Raw genomic sequence first — 18,184 nt, 5'->3', positions numbered from 1 at the left:
GTTGACATAGCACACCCGTTCACAGCAATATTTATCACTAGCTCACTGCAGCTAACTACTACAGTACTTAATAATTTCATCACAGCAGCTACCCACTCCACTAACCTAAGCTCACGAGAGATATTGACTGTCTTCTATTACTCAAGACTGTCCGATAAATTCACGTGGGTTTGATGGTATTGATGAAGTATTCGTTTTCCTTAATCACATTTTCGTTACCATCAGTTGACAGGCATGATCTGACAGACAAAAAAATTTAAATCTCTCTCTTTTCAACATATGGGAACTGAAATACGGTTCGCTAATCACTCGCTCTACGAACTTCTCTTGACGAAGGTACAATTTGATGTTTTCTGCATGTTGGTGATCATAGTATTTTCCAGACTAAGCCACCTTAACTTTAACAGCATTCTGATTAAGTATCTTTCTAATTTTAAATGGTCCGTAACATTAGTGACTACATTTCTTTATTTCATAGTTCATTCTGGAAGATTTAGTAAGCACTTTAATTAGGATGCAGTCGCATACTTTATCATCGTTGATAAAGAACGTCCGTCCTCAGAGACCAAAAACAGGAAAAGTCAACGTAATATTGGTAAACTGCAGGAGTATCCAGGGCAAGGTTCCTGAATTAGTATCTCTTATTGAAGGAAATAGTGCGCATATAGTATTAGGAACGGAAAGTTGGTTAAAACCGGAAGTGAACAGTAACGAAATCCTAGACACAGAATGGAATATATACCGCAAGGATAGGATAAACGCCAATGGTGGAGGAGTATTTATAGCAGTAAAGAATTCAATAATATTCAGTGAAGTTATTAGCGAATGCGAATGTGAAATAATCTGGGTTAAGTTAAGTATCAAAGGTGGGTCAGATATGATAGTCGGATGCTTCTATAGACCACCTGCATCAGCAACCGTAGTAGTTGAGCGCCTCAGAGAGAACCTGCAGAACGTCGTGAAGAAGTTTCGTGATCATACTATTGTAATAGGGGGAGACTTCAATCTACCAGGTATAGAATGGGATAGTCACACAATCAGAACTGGAGCCAGGGACAGAGACTCTTGTGACATTATCCTGACTGCCTTGTCCGAGAATTACTTCGAGCAGATAGTTAGAGAACCAACTCGTGAAGCTAACGTTTTAGACCTCATAGCAACAAATAGACCGGAACTTTTCGACTCCGTGAATGTCGAAGAGGGTATCAGTGATCATAAGTCAGTGGTTGCATCAATGACTACAAGTGTAATAAGAAATGCCAAGAAAGGAAGGAAAATATATTTGCTTAACAAGAGTGATAGGGCACAAATCGCAGAATATCTGAGTGACCACCATCAAACGTTCATTTCTGAGGAAGAGGATGTGGAACAAAAATGGAAAAAATTCAGAAACATCGTCCAGTACGCCTTAGATAAGTTCGTACCGACTAAGGTCCAAAGCGAGGGGAAAGATCCACCGTGGTATAACAATCATGTACGAAAGGTACTACGGAAACAAAGATTCATCATAGGTTTAAGAGTAGTCGAATCATAGCTGATAAGGAAAAGCTGAACGAAGCGAAAAAGAGCGTAAAGAGAGCAATGAGAGAAGCATTCAACGAATTCGAACATAAAACATTGGCAAACAATCTAAACAAGAACCCTAAAAAGTTTTGGTCATATGTAAAATCGGTAAGCGGATCTAAATCCCCTATTCAGTCACTCGTTGACCACGATGGCACCGAAACAGAGGACGACCGAAGAAAGGCAGAAATACTGAATTCAGTGTTCCGAAACTGTTTCACTGCGGAAAATCGTAACACGGTCCCTGACTTCAGCCGTCGCACGGACGCCAAAATGGAAAATATTGAAATAAACGATATCGGAATTGAAAAACAACTGCTATCACTTAGTAGCGGAAAAGCATCCGGACCAGACGAGATACCCTTAAGATTCTACAGTGATTATGCTAAAGAACTTGCCCCCTTTCTATCAGCAATTTATCGTAGATCGCTGGAAGAACGTAAAGTACCTAGCGACTGGAAGAAAGCGCAGGTCGTTCCCATTTTCAAGAAGGGTCATAAATCAGATGCGAATAATTATAGGCCTATTTCGCTTACGTCAATCTGTTGTAGAATAATGGAACATGTTTTGTGTTCTCGTATTATGACGTTCTTAGATAATACAAATCTCCTTCATCATAACCAACATGGATTCCGCAAACAGAGATCATGTGAAACTCAGCTCGCCCTATTTGCCCAAGAAATTCACAGTGCCGTAGACACTGGCGAGCAGATTGATGCCGTATTCCTGGACTTCAGGAAGGCATTTGATACGGTTCCGCACTTACGTTTAGTGAAAAAAATACGAGCTTACGGAATATCGGACCAGGTTTGTGATTGGATTCAGGATTTCCTAGAAGAAAGAACACAACATGTCATTCTTAACGGTTCAAAATCTGCAGATGTAGAGGTAATTTCGGGAGTACCGCAAGGAAGCGTGATAGGACCTTTATTGTTTACAATATACATAAATGACTTAGTTGACAACATCGGTAGCTCCGTGAGGCTATTTGCAGATGACACGGTTGTCTACAAGAAAGTAGCAACATCAGAAGACTCGTACGTACTCCAGGAAGACCTGCAGAGGATTAATGCATGGTGCGACAGCTGGCAGCTTTCCCTAAACGTAGATAAATGTAATATAATGCGCATACATAGGGGCAGAAATCCATTCCAGTACGATTATGCCATAGGTGGTAAATCATTGGAAGCGGTAACGACCGTAAAATACTTAGGAGTTACTATCCGGAGCGATCTGAAGTGGAATGATCACATAAAACAAATAGTGGGAAAAGCAGGCGCCAGGTTGAGATTCATAGGAAGAATTCTAAGAAAATGTGACTCATCGACGAAAGAAGTAGCTTACAAAACGCTTGTTCGTCCGATTCTTGAGTATTGCTCATCAGTATGGGACCCTTACCAGGTTGGATTAATAGAAGAGATAGACATGATCCAGCGAAAAGCAGCGCGATTCGTCATGGGGACATTTAGTCAGCGCAAGAGCGTTACGGAGATGCTGAACAAGCTCCAGTGGCGGACACTTCAAGAAAGGCGTTACGCAATACGGAGAGGTTTATTATCGAAATTACGAGAGAGCACATTCCGGGAAGAGATGGGCAACATATTACTACCGCCCACATATATCTCGCGTAATGATCACAACGAAAAGATCCGAGAAATTAGAGCAAATACGGAGACTTACAAGCAGTCGTTCTTCCCACGCACAATTCGTGAATGGAACAGGGAAGGGGGGATCAGATAGTGGTACAATAAGTACCCTCCGCCACACACCGTAAGGTGGCTCGCGGAGTATAGATGTAGATGTAGATGTAGATGTATATGTAATTGGTTTCACAACTGTGTCCTGAGAATGTTTTCTTTCTTGTGATTTTCCTTGCACTATCTGTGTGGCATTTCTAATCCAATCCTGTTGCATTAGATTTCCCTCTGTGGTAAATTAATGTATTTCTGAAAACGATTGTCTAATTTTTTCCCAAAGAAAACAGTACACGATGGTAATCTGGTTGAGTTATGACACAAAGTATTAATAACAGTTTCAAAGTGGCGTAATTTTTCACTCCAATTTTTGTCCTTTTCCGACAGTGAGCATGGGATATACACTGTGTGATCAAAAGTATCCGGACACCTCCAAAAACATACGTTATGGATATAAGATGCATCGTGCTGCCACCTACTGCCAGGTACTCCATATCAGCGACCTCAGTAGTCAATAACCAACGCGAAAGAGCAGAAAGGGGTGCTGCGCGGAACTCACGAACTTCGAACGTGGTCAGGTGATTGGGTGTCACTTGTGTCATACGTCCTCAACATCCCTAGGTCCACTGTTTGGACACGTACAGCACAAAAGCGTACAGGCCGACCTCGACTGTTGATTGACAGGGACCGCCGACAGTTGAAGAGGGTCGTAAAGTGTAACAGGCAAACATCTATCCAGACCATCACACAGGAATTTGCATCAGGATCCACTGCAAGTACTATGACAGTTAGGTGGGACGTGAGAAAACTTGGATTTCATGGTCGAACGGCTGCTCGTAAGCCACACATCAAGCCGGTAAATGCCAAACAACGCCTCGCTAGGTGTAAGGAGCGTAAACATTGGACGACTGAACAGTGGAAAAACGTTGTGTCGAGTGACGAATCACGATACGTAATGTGGCGATCCGATGGCAGGTTGTGAGTATGGCGAATGCCCGGTGAACGTCATCTGCCGGCCTGTGTAATGAAAACAGTAAAATTCAGAGGCGGTGGTGCTATGGTGTGGTCGTGTTTTTCATGGAGGGGGCTTGCGCCCCTTGTTGTTTTGCGTGGCACTATCGCAGCACAGGTCTACATTTATGTTTTAAGAACCTACTTGCTTCCCACTGTTAAAGAGCAATTCGGGGATGGTGAGTGCATCTTTCAACACGATCGAGCACCCGTTCATAACGCATGGCCTGTGGTGTAGTGGTTACACGACAATAACGTCCATGTAATGGACTGGCCTGCACAGAGTCTGACCTGAATCCCATAGAACACATTTGGGATGTTTTGGAACGCCGACTTGGTGCCAGGCCTCAGCGACATCGATACCTCTCCTCAGTGGAGCAGTCCGTGAATAATGGGCTGCCATTTCCGAAGAAATCTTCCAGCGCCTGATTGAACGTATGCCTGCGAGAGTGGAAGCTGTCACCAAGGCTAAGGGTGGGCCAACACCATATTGAATTCTAGCATTACCGATGGAGGGCGCCACAAACTTGTAAGTTATTTTCAGACAGGTGTCCGGATACTTTTGATCACATAATGTGTATCCCAACTCACTCATCAATATTCTTATGGGTTTCGTGATGATTTTATATCAAAATGAGACCAGTTCCCTCTTTCGACGTACCGCCTTTCCAACGATTTTAATGAAATTGTCCGATACATTCACATGGGTTCGATGGTATTGAAATATTCGTCTTTCATAATCACATTTTTGTTCCCAACAGTTGACAGGCATGATCTGACAAAAAAATTAAATCCGTGTCTTGTCAACGTATGTGAACTGAAAGGCATGTGTTCACTAAATATATGCATTATCAGATACAGTTCTGGGGCAAGCTGATACAGTTAGGGGGCCAGTTCATATAGTTTCAGGAACAAGTTGGTAGAATTTTGGGGACAGGTTGGTATAGTCTTCGGGACAAGTTGACACAGATTAAGGGGGAAATTTGACACAGTTGCAGGGGGGTGGGGTAGGGAGGGGGCAAGTGTATACAATTTTGGCACAAGTTGTTAAAGTTGCGTGTTTGCATGTTGATATAGATTTGAGGGGCAGTTGTTACGGTTTTGTGTCTAGCTGATGCAGTTTATGTCTGTACACAACATCAAAAAATTATGTACAGTGTCTTTACTTCTGCCTCATCATCATCATTATCAACATCTACCAGATTTATACACCACAGTACCTTCCACAGTCCCCACACCCCCGTCTCTCTCTCTCTTTTTGCCTCCCCCTTCTCTCTCTCTCTCCTCTGTAAATAGTGCATTGCCTTGTCATTAAGTTTCAACTCACATACGTGCACACAACTTAAAACAATTATTTGTAGTATTTACACAACTTCATTATCATCATCTCTCTGATTTAAGTACCTCAGTTAATTTCCTATCTCTCTATCCACATTTCTGTAATACCTACTTCAAAGGGGCAACAACATTATAAGACGTTACCAAAGGAATGAAAGGAATACAGTTCCCTGCCCAGTAGCTGACACCTCCACTAGTTGACATATCCGCACCCCAAGTGGCTGAGACCCACTGCATAAATACACTGTTAGCTTCTGGTGGGAAGAAAAAGTCTTTACTTGACGTCTCAACTTGCTGACTAATCACGTTTACCTATTGAAACTACTTGCTTAGTGCTGGAACAGTTCTCAATAAGCTTAGACGTACTGGCTAATCTCCTGTGCTTCACAATGGAAGTTAAGAGAGTGCCCTTACATACCGTCGGTCTTTATGTTTCTGGCAAAAGTGGAACTCTTGTAGGATCATTTCTCAATAATTTCGTTTTTCCAAGTCATGAAGCCAGACAGAAATAAAATCTATCAAAAGTATCAAAGCGTTTTCGTTAACCTTTTAATACACAAAACAAAATCAGTAAATCTTTATATCCTAGCCAAGTAAAAGCAATGTTAGTTTTTACTTATAAATATAATATTGAGGCACTAAATTCTGTCACTGACAAACTTTAAGAAATACTTCTTTCAATACAATAAGGAAACTAACAGCACCATCTGCTAATTCTTTGGTGTACTAAAAACTTAACAGCGCCCTTTATTAGTTCATTAGTGTACTGTGCTACTAAGGTTAGCCAATTTCTAAAATTTTAAATTCCGATAGCTTTTTTCCTCGTGATCCTATTTCGATGAAATAAAGCCCTTATGTTGCCCCTATACGCTCAAGATACCTGTGAAAACCTCTTGCAGATTCGTCAAGTACCTTTGGAGATTAGCATGTTCAAACAGACAAACATACAGACATAACAGTCTTACATAAAACTTTAAATTACGTGATCCATTGTTGATGAAGTAAAGCCTACATGTTGTTCCTGGCTATACTCATCTCACCTATGAATTCGTCTAATAGTTTTGGAGATTAGCATGTTTGAACAAACAGACACACAGTATGGTGTGCATTTTAATTTCTCTCGGCGTAATGAATAATCCATCAAATTTCGTACATGCAGTTCCACAAATAATAATTCTTCAATTGACATTTCGGCCGCTCATCGTCTGACTGTTCTCTGAATGAGTTGCAGGCCTGACAAGGTTCCCTTATATGCTCCACCTCGGCGGTACTGCACATCGGGTCATAGCTGCTGGTCGGCAGCTAAGAGACACATTTGCACAGGCGCCACCTGTTGCGGTGCAATGCATGCGGTCACAGATGCTGATCGGCAACAAAGAGGTACACTTGTACAACACAGGTAGCGCCTAAGTAGTATTTGCGCGGCTGCATGTCCGAAATTTAATAGATTAGACACCATGATTTTACAGTTTTATTACTAGTATAGATAGCTAAATTTATCATAACTAAAAGATATTGTCTCAGCCCAGCTAGTTAATATGACCTACAAGCTTGATAATTCTATTTTCTATAACTACTTTTGAGCACTTTTGTCTTTGCTGTAGATATTTTGAAAATATAATTTTGGCGGTTTTTGTTTAATTTAAGAGTGTTTCTTTGCTATTCTTCTTCTGAAGTGGCTGTTATGGTCTACTCATCATACTAATGTAATTTTTTTATGTAATGGTTCTTATTTAGCTTTATTCGGTTGTTTTTTGTTCCCTCATTCCTGGCGTTAAAACACTTATTTCCCTGTAATTATTACAGTCTATTCGATCTCCATTTTTAAAAAGCAAGAACACAACAACTGTTGACCAGATTTCCGGTATTCTCGCTTTCTCCCATTATAAAATTAGGTAATGTAAAAACCTTAGTTTGAGGAGAATTCCGCCAAAATTAGTAACTCGCTGTTAATGCCATCTAGACTAGCTGCCTTTCCGTTTTTCATTGTTTTCAAAGATTCTTCGAATGCTGCTAATGTCAGTACATCCACGATTTTCCCACCCTTACACGTGTCTGCTTATTACGTTAAGTTTCATTCATACCACACCTTTTTTATAATGTTCTTCCCATTGTTTGTCGTTGATTGTGTTAATGTTTAATGCATCTTTTTCTCGTCTATTTAAATGTTTGATTGTTTTATAGGCAATTGCTTGTTGTCCGTGAATGTTATTTTCTAGTTTACTTATGCAGTATACCTGTCCCAGTTTGCTCTGTGTGCGTTTCTACATTCTCATTTAGCAATTGCTCTTTTTCGATTACGTTTTGCTCTTGATACTGGCGTTTTTGTTTCTCTATATTTTAGACATGCTAGCTTTTTCTCTCTTATTATTTTCTCTAATTCTTTATTCCATATTCTTTATCCCTTCTTATTACATTGTCTTTAAATCTTGTTACCGATGCTTCAAAAGCTGCCCTTCTGAACACTACTACTTACATTCTCCCACTCTCCATTCGTATCTTCAGTGATGTGCTTTATAAGCATTGTTCATTTAATCCTCTTTTCATATAAGGTTTGTACGCTTTCATACTGTAATAAGTCTACTTTGAATGTTGTTTCTTTCGTTTCTGTGAGTGTTATTACTTCCTCTCCGTCTTGTTGAAAATATTCCTTTTAGTAATTAGTTAATAATACTCGGAATATTTGCCACTTTCCTCATTATAGTCTTGTATCCGTTGACTGACCTTGTGTACTTGTCAATATCTCTCTTTAAAAAAAAAATGCTAGTAATTTTCTAGTTATTAAAAATTGAGAACTTTGTTCATTCTTGCCCATCTGCATTTAAAATACTTTCCCCTTGGGTGCTAGTTACGTTGGTTATAGGTTGCTTCCATACTCTTGAGTTAAAATCTTCCAGTAAAATCATTAAGTCATTTTTATTTTGTTTATATATTTCATTTTGCAAAATACAATAAAATCGTTATTTTTCTTCTTGCTTTCCTACTTCTGGTGCACATGTTGCTACTACTGTCAAGTAGCCTCTGTTTTACATTAACCTTTCACTTGTTATTCTTTCATTAATAGAAGCTTTTCAGGTTTTTTAGATGCCCTTTTTTTATCCAGAATTATGGACACTCCAGAGTGAGCTCTTTTGTCTTCCAGAACTCTGCTGTAAAATGTCATCACGTCATTAATCATGTTTGATCCTTTTCCCTCTTTCTTATTTTCCATTGTACCTAGTATATCAGTTTCCTTGTCTTTCAGTTCTTGAACTAATTGAGTTCTTTATTGGTGAGTCCTCTGACATTTAAAATTGATGTCTTTAAGCTGTCCTGTATTGCATATCCTTTCTTCCTTAGCCTTTTCATGCTATGGTCGACTTAATTTTTATCCATCTGGCTATTTATCTGCTGAAGCTTGTAATGGGTTAATTTCTTTTCTAGTAGAGATTACAGGCCTCTAGCTAAATCTCTACTTCCGGCGGGCAAGGAACCGTGATTTCGGGTGTTGTTCTCCTAGAGAAGCTACCTTTACCACGGCTGACGTATCTTCTGTCCCATTGCAGCCCAATCTTAGCTTCCCCTCTCCTTTTCCCATCCAACAAGTTAGAAAACTAGACCTCTCTTATCACTGGATACTGAGCCCTCCTACCAACAACAGGAGTGATAAATTTTATCAGTAGTGCCAAATTCCAAGCCATGTGTACTTTTTAATCTTATAGAACATTTAAAGTATAAATGCAGTAGAGCCACATGTGGTTTCAAGTTGAAGTCTTCATATTTCGGGAAGTAATTTTATTTTACTGCAAAGTTCAAATTTTCCTTTGTGATCAGAAATCTACAGCTATCCTTACATATTACTATAAGAAACGTCGTGTCTGATTTTCTAGCGGGAAGCGGTACTCTAAATCTAGTAATTATGATAATAGTTTTACTTCAGTAGCAAAAATTGTATTTTCAAGATACCGACCTTCCCTCTCTGTCTTGTTGCACCATCAACTTTGGACAAGTTTCATTAATGTCTTGTTCCACTACCATCATTTTCATCCGCCTCCGTAGCTGAATTGTCAGAGCGACTGGCTACCTCGTATTTTTCCCAGTTCGCTTTCCGGCCGGGTCATTGATTTTACCAACTCGGGGACTGGGTGCTATGTTGTCATCATCATCATTACATTATCATCGACACGCAAGTCGCCGAAGACGTGCCAAATAGAAAGACTTCCGCTCTTCCTTCTTTCCTAAAATCGTGTTCAGTCAGATCGTTTGCCCTCTGCTATGTTTTGTGCGTTTGTTTTTACATCACTTATTTACATTAGAGGTTGGTGTTATTTTATTGTTGATTACAGAAAATTCTGACCGTAAAAGTTTTGGACAGCCTTGGCACCATATTTCCTGTCAGAAAATTTTCCAACATACCTCGAAAGTTCATTTTGTACATAAACTCTAGCACATCTCGTACACACGCAAATAAAAAGGAATATCGGGCTGTTAATAACATCAATAATTATACTTTCTAGTGTACAATGTGGTGCAATATTTTCGTCGTTGTCCCCCCCCTCCTCCCAAAATGATGTTCGCCGAGGTGAAGCATTACAGAAAAAATTATAAAAACGCTACGTGATATCAGTTCGTTCTATGAATCGCCAAGAATATATCATCGGATTGAAATGCAAACACACTTCAGGTATTTTAGTCTTGGAGATACCATTGTTACACATAGCAAGCATTATAGAAGAATTTAGATGTGGAAATAGTTAATTTTAGAGTCCATTGTGTTTTACACCAAGTGTAGGCCAAAAAAATGGACCTAATTATATTCTGAAATGTGCCTTGAAGCTAGAGAAAATTGTATCAAAGGAAAAATCCTCCATTCATGTGACATTTAAAGATGGCAGTAACTCAAAAGTTTTGCATACGTATTTTTCCGCGTCATGAAAGCATATTCCGACAGCAATAGGATTATTTCTCATTATTACATTTATCGTTTTTCATGGATCCCTTGGAGAGGAGTCACTGGGATGTGGAAAGAGTCAAAGTTTTTTTTTCACTCAGATACGTGGATATTGTACAATTCTAATGCAGACAGAGTTATGAGTTATAATCCTTGCGAAGACATTCATCGAGGGAGCAGAAGGAGTTGGCCAAAAGGAAGTTCTTTAATTCACTCTGAAACCGGTCTTCATTACTTATAAGACCTTTGATATGCTCTGGTAACTTATTGAATATATGAGTACACATGTATTTGACTTCTTTTTTACTAATGTTAAGCTTTTGTAGTCCTTATACAGATTGTTTTTGGTTCAGGCATTATAATCATGTTTTGCACTATTTTGTGTAAAAAGAGACATGTTGGAAATGACAAAGGACATCAATGAATATATGTACTGAGAAGTGGTAGTTGGAATACCAAGTTTCTGAAAGAGGTCTCTGCATGATTATCTAGGACTGACACCAAATATAATTCAAATGACACGTTTCTGAATTTTGAAAATGTTCTCTTTGTGAGAGGAGTCTCCCCAAAAGATGATTCCATAACTCATTAGTGAATTATTTCTGCTGTCATGTCTACCGCAAATGTAGCTAAACTAAGGCGTTTCATTAAGTATATAGTGTGAGTTTTCCAGTTTAGGTTGTGGTCAATTTGTAACCCTATAAATTTGACACTGTCTACAGCTTTAATTTCATTGTTTGAATACATTATACTTATAGGATCATATATTCTTTGTGAGGTACTAAACTGTACGTACTGGGTCTTGTCAAAATTCAGTGACTATCCATTTGCTGTGAACCACCCATTGATACTTACAAATATTTCATTAGCTGATTGTTCAGTGAGATCACGGGTACCATTTTTTATACCAATACCTGTATCATCTGCAAATCAGACCAAATTTGCATATTGTGACACTGCATATGGAAGGTTATTAATATATAATAGGAACAACAAGGGACCTAAAATTGAGCCCTGGGGCACCCCTTGTCTGATGGTTTCATATTTTGAATGACTATTGTTATGTGGTAAGCCTGATACAGACACACACTGTTTTCTTTTAAAAAGATGGATATGAGAACTATGAGTCTGCTACTATTGTTAGGTCATGATATTTTACCCTTTGTATATGGATATCATGCGTAACACGATCAACCGCTTTAGCCGGATCACAGAATATTCCAAATGGTAATAACTTTTGATTTACTGATTTTAATATATCATCTCTAAAAGTGAATATAGCTTGATCAGTTGACAACCCTTTCTGAAATCCAAACTGATTGCGAATGAGAATATTTTTCTGTACTGAGTGTTTATAAAGTATTCTACATAACACTTTCAAACGCTTTTGAAAATATTGCCAAAAATGAAATGGGATGGAAGTTTTCCACTGGTGATTTGTCTCCTTTTTTGTGTAATGGTTTGACAATAGCATATTTAGGCCATCTGAAAAAGTACCAATGTGGAGGGATTCATTACATAAGTAACTCAGTATGTCACGAAGTTCTGAGGAGCAACATTTAATTATGGTAGTGCTGATTTCATCATAACCACTGGAACATTTGTTTTTAAGAGAGCTAAAAATATTAGAAATCTCTTTCGGCGAGGCAAGATATAGTTGAGTTTTGTCAAACTTCTGCAGAAATGCATTTTTTGAATATTTTAATCTGTCTTCTGAGGAACTATGCAAACCTATGTTGTCTGCTACTGAAAGTAAAAAGTTGTTGAAAGTGTCTGCAATTTTGAAGTTATCTATAATCAACTCATTATTTACAATTTACATAATTTCCTTATTTGCCTGATTAGTTTCTTCTGTTTTACTTTTTCGTATGTCCCATATAGTTTTTAACTTGTCATTAGAGGCATTTATTGTTTCTTGAAAATAGATACATCTTGAGGTTCTGATTACTTTCTTTTACAGTATAATTTCTAATGCGATTTAGCTTTGTAGTCATCGTTTACCCTTGACATTAAGTACAGTCTTCTTTTTGTTTTGCAAGATAGTTTTATTCCATTTGTAATAAAATAAAATTATCTGAGTAGCTGCCGCCAAAAAAATTTATTTAAGCGTTAGGTAATTAAGTTTTCTGTTCTCCCATTGCTGAATGCTAGGCCAGTGCATGATGGATGGCTCGTAACATGGTTCAACGACCTTTCGACTATGAGACTTTCATGAAATTTTTGAACCATGGTAGTGTAAAAAAAAAAGAAAAAAAAGAAAAAAAGAATTACTGTGATCCAACTTCGGCTCACACAAATTTAGGTTCATCCTGTAATGAGTGAATAATTAACGATACGGCCAAAATCAGGCTCATATCGTTTCGTCATTGAACGGGTGTGGTTGCAGTCCTTTTGAAAACTGCCTCCTGTGAAATAATAAATTACAGTTTTGGTTAGAGAAACTAACACAAAGAACTGAATGCTTCAAACATTTCTGCAATATAAAACACATCGAAGGAATTAAATTCAGTAATTATTCAAAAAAAGTTTTACATGAGCGACACTTACAACAATTTACCAACTAACTGGAGGACAGAGAATCTTGTTTTGATAGACGAAAGTTAGTAACATCTCCTTGCTTTAAAATATAAATGATACAGACATGGAAGCAGAATCTTAGAATGCAGAAACTATTCTCTGCCATTACATTTTCCTTACACTGCATGACTGATAAGTACATATCGTGGTTTTTTAAATATATTTTCACGGTTTCAGGAACAGGTATTGTTCCATTGTCCCCATGAATGCTAGACGTTATGTGCAGAAAGAAAGCACACACACTTCCAGCATTGAGTTATAAAATTGGTTTACTCCTCTGTGTGCTTGGCGCTATAATACCATGTATAACTTGATGTATATATGCAGACTGAAGCGACGAATGAAAATTTGCATCAAGGTCCAAACAATTTTTGGTACAAATGTTCGTTCACGGCTTCAGTCAGCATATAAAGATTACAGATGTTTGAGACTCTAAAAAGTCTCTGGAATCATATAGTTTCATATGTATTACTTGCTTGGCAGGTACATAATGACTATTTCAGCGCCTCATGGGATTTGGTATCATTTAATTTGGCACGGATTCAAATATGTATGTTTTTCCTTCTCATTTGGGCGTGGATCACGGAAAACAAGCCAGGTCGAGCCCTTCAGATCCCATCTTGTTATCTTCAGTTTGCAATAAAAACTTTCTCCCCAAACGAGAAATGAAACGTGACTGTGGAGTTACTTTGATTTTTTGGTCTCGTTTCAAAAATAGCTTCTATCTTTGGTGAACTATTGTGATTTAAGACTTTGTAAATAGTTTGTCCCCCTTCCCTTTTATACTTTTATACAAACTAAGCAATATTCATTTCTCGATCTATGACTGCGAATTCATTATGCGTGGTGCGACGAAATCAGTGGATTACTAACGGAATAGGATGTCAGTCGCTGACCCCGTGACCCGTGACGTATTGTCAGCAACAGCAAAGAGCAGTTGGGCAAGACAGTAGACTTACGTGTGCAGCCAAGTCGGACTTCTTCGCATATAGTAGCGCAACTCATCAAGTTTGTACACGACACATTGTTCGAAGAGTATCAGTGTTGGTTAATAACAAATCTACTCTAAGCTGCAGTAAAATAAAATTTTCTGTAACACAGTTGTATCGACAAACTGATGCAACATATACGCGATCCTTTTACTGGAATTTGGTGTTTTACTAGTTCTTGGTTAGTAAGCCTGCATATTGGCAATGACCTATAGCATTATTTTACTAATTCAATCGTAGGCTCATAAGCTGTAATACAGTTCGCTGAAGAGATTCTACTGACATGAGTGTCTGTCACAAGCACTAATTAAGCGCCTCTGTAGCGCACATTTATTTTTCTAAATACCTGAAGTCTCTCTATTTGGTCACACAAACTTTTACTTGCCGATATTCAGAAATATTGCACTGGCTGGCGACGTGCACCACCAAAATCTCTCTGCATTCATGTGTTCGCTCTAGTGTGCGGAAGTGCTAGTGTGTTTCAGTTCATGAAGAATTTTCGCCAGGCAGTGATTACCCGTGTATTTACCTCACGAAAGAGTTACACTTCCGTTTCAACATAGGTAAGTGAATTTCACTGTGTTTCCTCTTATGTTTCGAAAGTCTTTTGTCGTTAAGTATAGTTTGGGAATCACTCATCTGAGTGTCCTATATCGCTAGCTTTATTGAATATGTCCACTTATTTAGTAACTGTAAGTTCAATTAAGCATTCAGTTCAGACACATATGGAAGCGTGCTTTTCGTACACGCTTTTGCATTTTAAGATTCATTCTTATATGTAACGCATTTACTTCAATTTTATCTCCAACGGATTTATTTCAGTTTTATCCCCGAGGATCGTAGATTACTCTTTACAAGTGGTTTCGTCTATTTACAGTACGTAACTACGTATTTATCCATGTCTATTTTAATTTTATTCCAATTCGTTCATCTGGATGGCCATACTGGAACATTCACACAACACATTGGTCTGATATTCAGAAATAAAAGTATTTTTCCCTTATCATTAATTAGACAGACACGTAGGAATTGAGGACATCATTGTCTCGCCTTCAGAACAACGAATCCTAATACTGCACTGCACAGCGGAATGCAACACAGAAAAAATGAAAAAAACCGCGTACGCGGAAACAAAGTGCACCGAAAGGTGCAAGAAGGAACTGCCTGAGCTGCAAAAATAAAACTATTTACGTGTTTGGGGTAAACCTTTTTTATTTTTCGACATTGTCTCCTTTTAGACTTATACACTTCGTCCAACACTGTTGTAATTTGTTGATCCCTTCCAAATAATAGGAATTGTCCCAGTCTGCAAAATAGCCTATTACTTGCTGCAATCACCTCCGCGTTTGAATAAAATCTTTTGCCCGCCAGCCATTTCTTCAAATTGGGGAACAAATAGTAGTTCGAGGGTTCAAATGGCTCTGAGCACTATGGGACTCAACTGCTGTGGTCATAAGTCCCCTAGAACTTAGAACTACTTAAACCTAACTAACCTAAGGACATCACAAACATCCATGCCCGAGGCAGGATGCGAACCTGCGACCCTAGCGGTCGCGCGGTTCCAGACTGTAGCGCCTTTAACCGCTCGGCCACTCCGGCCGGCAGTAGTTCGAGGGAGCCATGTCTGGAGAACAGGGGGATGTGAAACTAGTTTGAATCCTATTTTCATTAATTTTGAGACCACAACTGTTGTGTGCTGGTGCATTGTCGTGATGGAAAAGGACTTTTTTGCGGCGTTTTTCTTGCAGCTCGGTTTTCAAACTGTCGAATAACGATGAATAATATGCATCTGTAATAGTTTTACCCTTTTCCAGATATTCGATGAGGGTATCCCTTGCGACTCCCAAAAGACAGTCGCCATAACCTTTCAGGCCGAAGGAAGGGTCCTCGCCTTTTTTGGTGCAGATTCTCCGTTGGTAACCCATTGTTTAGATTGTTGTTTGGTCTCAGGAGTATGGTAACTTATCCATGTTTCATCCACAGTGACGAAACAACGCTTGAAGTCCTGAGGATTCTACCTCAACTGCTGCAAACAATCCTTGCAACACTTCACACGATTCCGTGTTTGATCAAGTTTGAGCAATCGCGGAACCCATCTTGCAGATAGCTTTCTCATGTCCAAATGCTTATGCAAAATATCATTCGAGATGCCCACAGCAGTAGCAATCTCATGCACCTTAACTCTTCTGTCATCCGTCACAATATCATGGATTTTATCAATGACTCCTGGAGTCGTAACCCCCACAGGACGTCCAGATCGTCCAGCATCACTTGTGCCCATATGGCCACTCCGAAAATTTTGAAGCCACTTATAAACTGTTTTAATCCAAGGTGCAGAGTCACCGTAATGCTTATCAAGCTTCTCCTTAGTCTCCTGAGGCGTTTTGCCTTTCATAATGTAATGTTTAATCATCACACGCAATTCCTTTACGTCCATTTTTTGACAATCACTCGACTTCCTTGAGTCACACGAATGCCAAACAAAAAGAAATAGACCAATATGGCTGAAACTTGGTGTGCATTCTTTCCAAAGATGCTACTGATTAAACATGACCTCGATACGCGCCGATGATGCCATGTCTCTGACTTTGCGTGGACTTTTCAAACGCCCCTCGTAATTACAGACAGGCTCGCATTAGACAACCCATGGCCCTGCTAATATTGTATCATAATATTTACTCACCAAGTAAAGCAATTTTGAGTACTCATTGTATATAATATACGATGAAAAACAGTGATCTTCTAGAGTGTGGAGCATACAATTATTTGGCTATCCACAGTCACAAAAATGAGATAAGATTTTATTTTTTCTTATACATAAAATTACATGTTCTCCATTCTTTCTTGGACTACTGATTCCAAGGACATAGAAAATTACGTCTATATCGGCTCGTTTTTATAACTATGCAGTATACCACACTAATGCGTTATACACTGCATATTACATATTTAATTATTATTTTTCATCAGTCATTGTTCTGCATCTCCATGCAAATACTAAGGGGCGTTCAATAAGCAACGCAACACATTTTTTCGGCCAATTTCGCTTGAAAAAAATGCAGAATTTATTGTGCGACATCAGAGAAGATTCCCGCGTCAGGTCCTGTAGTTTCATGAAGTTCCAATAGATGGCGGCGCTACACATAACCTTGAAAATGGCGTCTCTCCAAGCAGAACGTGGCCATTGAGTTTCCATAGGTGCTTGCAGAATTGTTATGAAGACCTGGCAGTGAACAAAAGCACGTGAGTCATTGGCCGAGGAAGCTGTCATCGTCGCATTAAGTTCGCGTAAACATGTCAGATCTCACGCGTGCCGGCACGCCCTCATGAAATTGAAGAAGCTACTTTAGCGGTTTCGTCGCCACAAAAATAGAAAGGTATTTCTCCTTCTCCATGATAACGCAAGGCCTCACACAAGTCTGCGCACCCGAAAGGATGTCATAAAACTTCACTGGACTGCTCTTCCCCATTCATCCTGCAACCCGGATCTCGCGCCTTCCATCTGTTAGGCCAATGAAGGATGCTCTCCGCTGAAGCAATACGTGGATGAGGAGGAGGTTACTGATGCACCAAGACATTGGCTACAATGTCAACCAGTAGAGTGGTACCATGCAGGCATAGAGGACCTCCTCGTAAGGTTGCGTAGCCGGCCGGTGTGGCCAAGCGATTCTAGGCGCTTCAGTCTGGAACAGCGCGACCGCTACGGTCGCAGGTTCGAATCCTGCCTCGGGCATGGATGTATGTGATGTCCTTAGGTTAGTAAGGTTTACGTAGTTCTAAGTTCTAGGGGACTGATGACCTCAGATGTTAAGTCCCATAGTGGCTCAAATGGTTCAAATGGCTCTGAGCACTATGGGACTTAACATCTATGGTCATCAGTCCCCTAGAACTTAGAACTACTTAAACCTAACTAACCTAAGGACATCACACAACACCCTTAGCTTGGTTAGGTTTAAGTAGTTCTAAGGTCTAGGGGACTGATGACCATAGATGTTAAGTCCCATAGTGCTCAGAGCCATTTGAACCATCTTCTTCTTCTTCGCTTGGCCGGCCGGAGTGGCCGAGCGGTTCTAGGCACTACA

Source organism: Schistocerca piceifrons, chromosome 2 (genome assembly GCF_021461385.2).
Source record: "Schistocerca piceifrons isolate TAMUIC-IGC-003096 chromosome 2, iqSchPice1.1, whole genome shotgun sequence".
In the NCBI taxonomy this organism is placed as follows: Eukaryota; Metazoa; Arthropoda; class Insecta; order Orthoptera; family Acrididae; genus Schistocerca; species Schistocerca piceifrons.
This window is presented reverse-complemented; position numbering follows the sequence as displayed.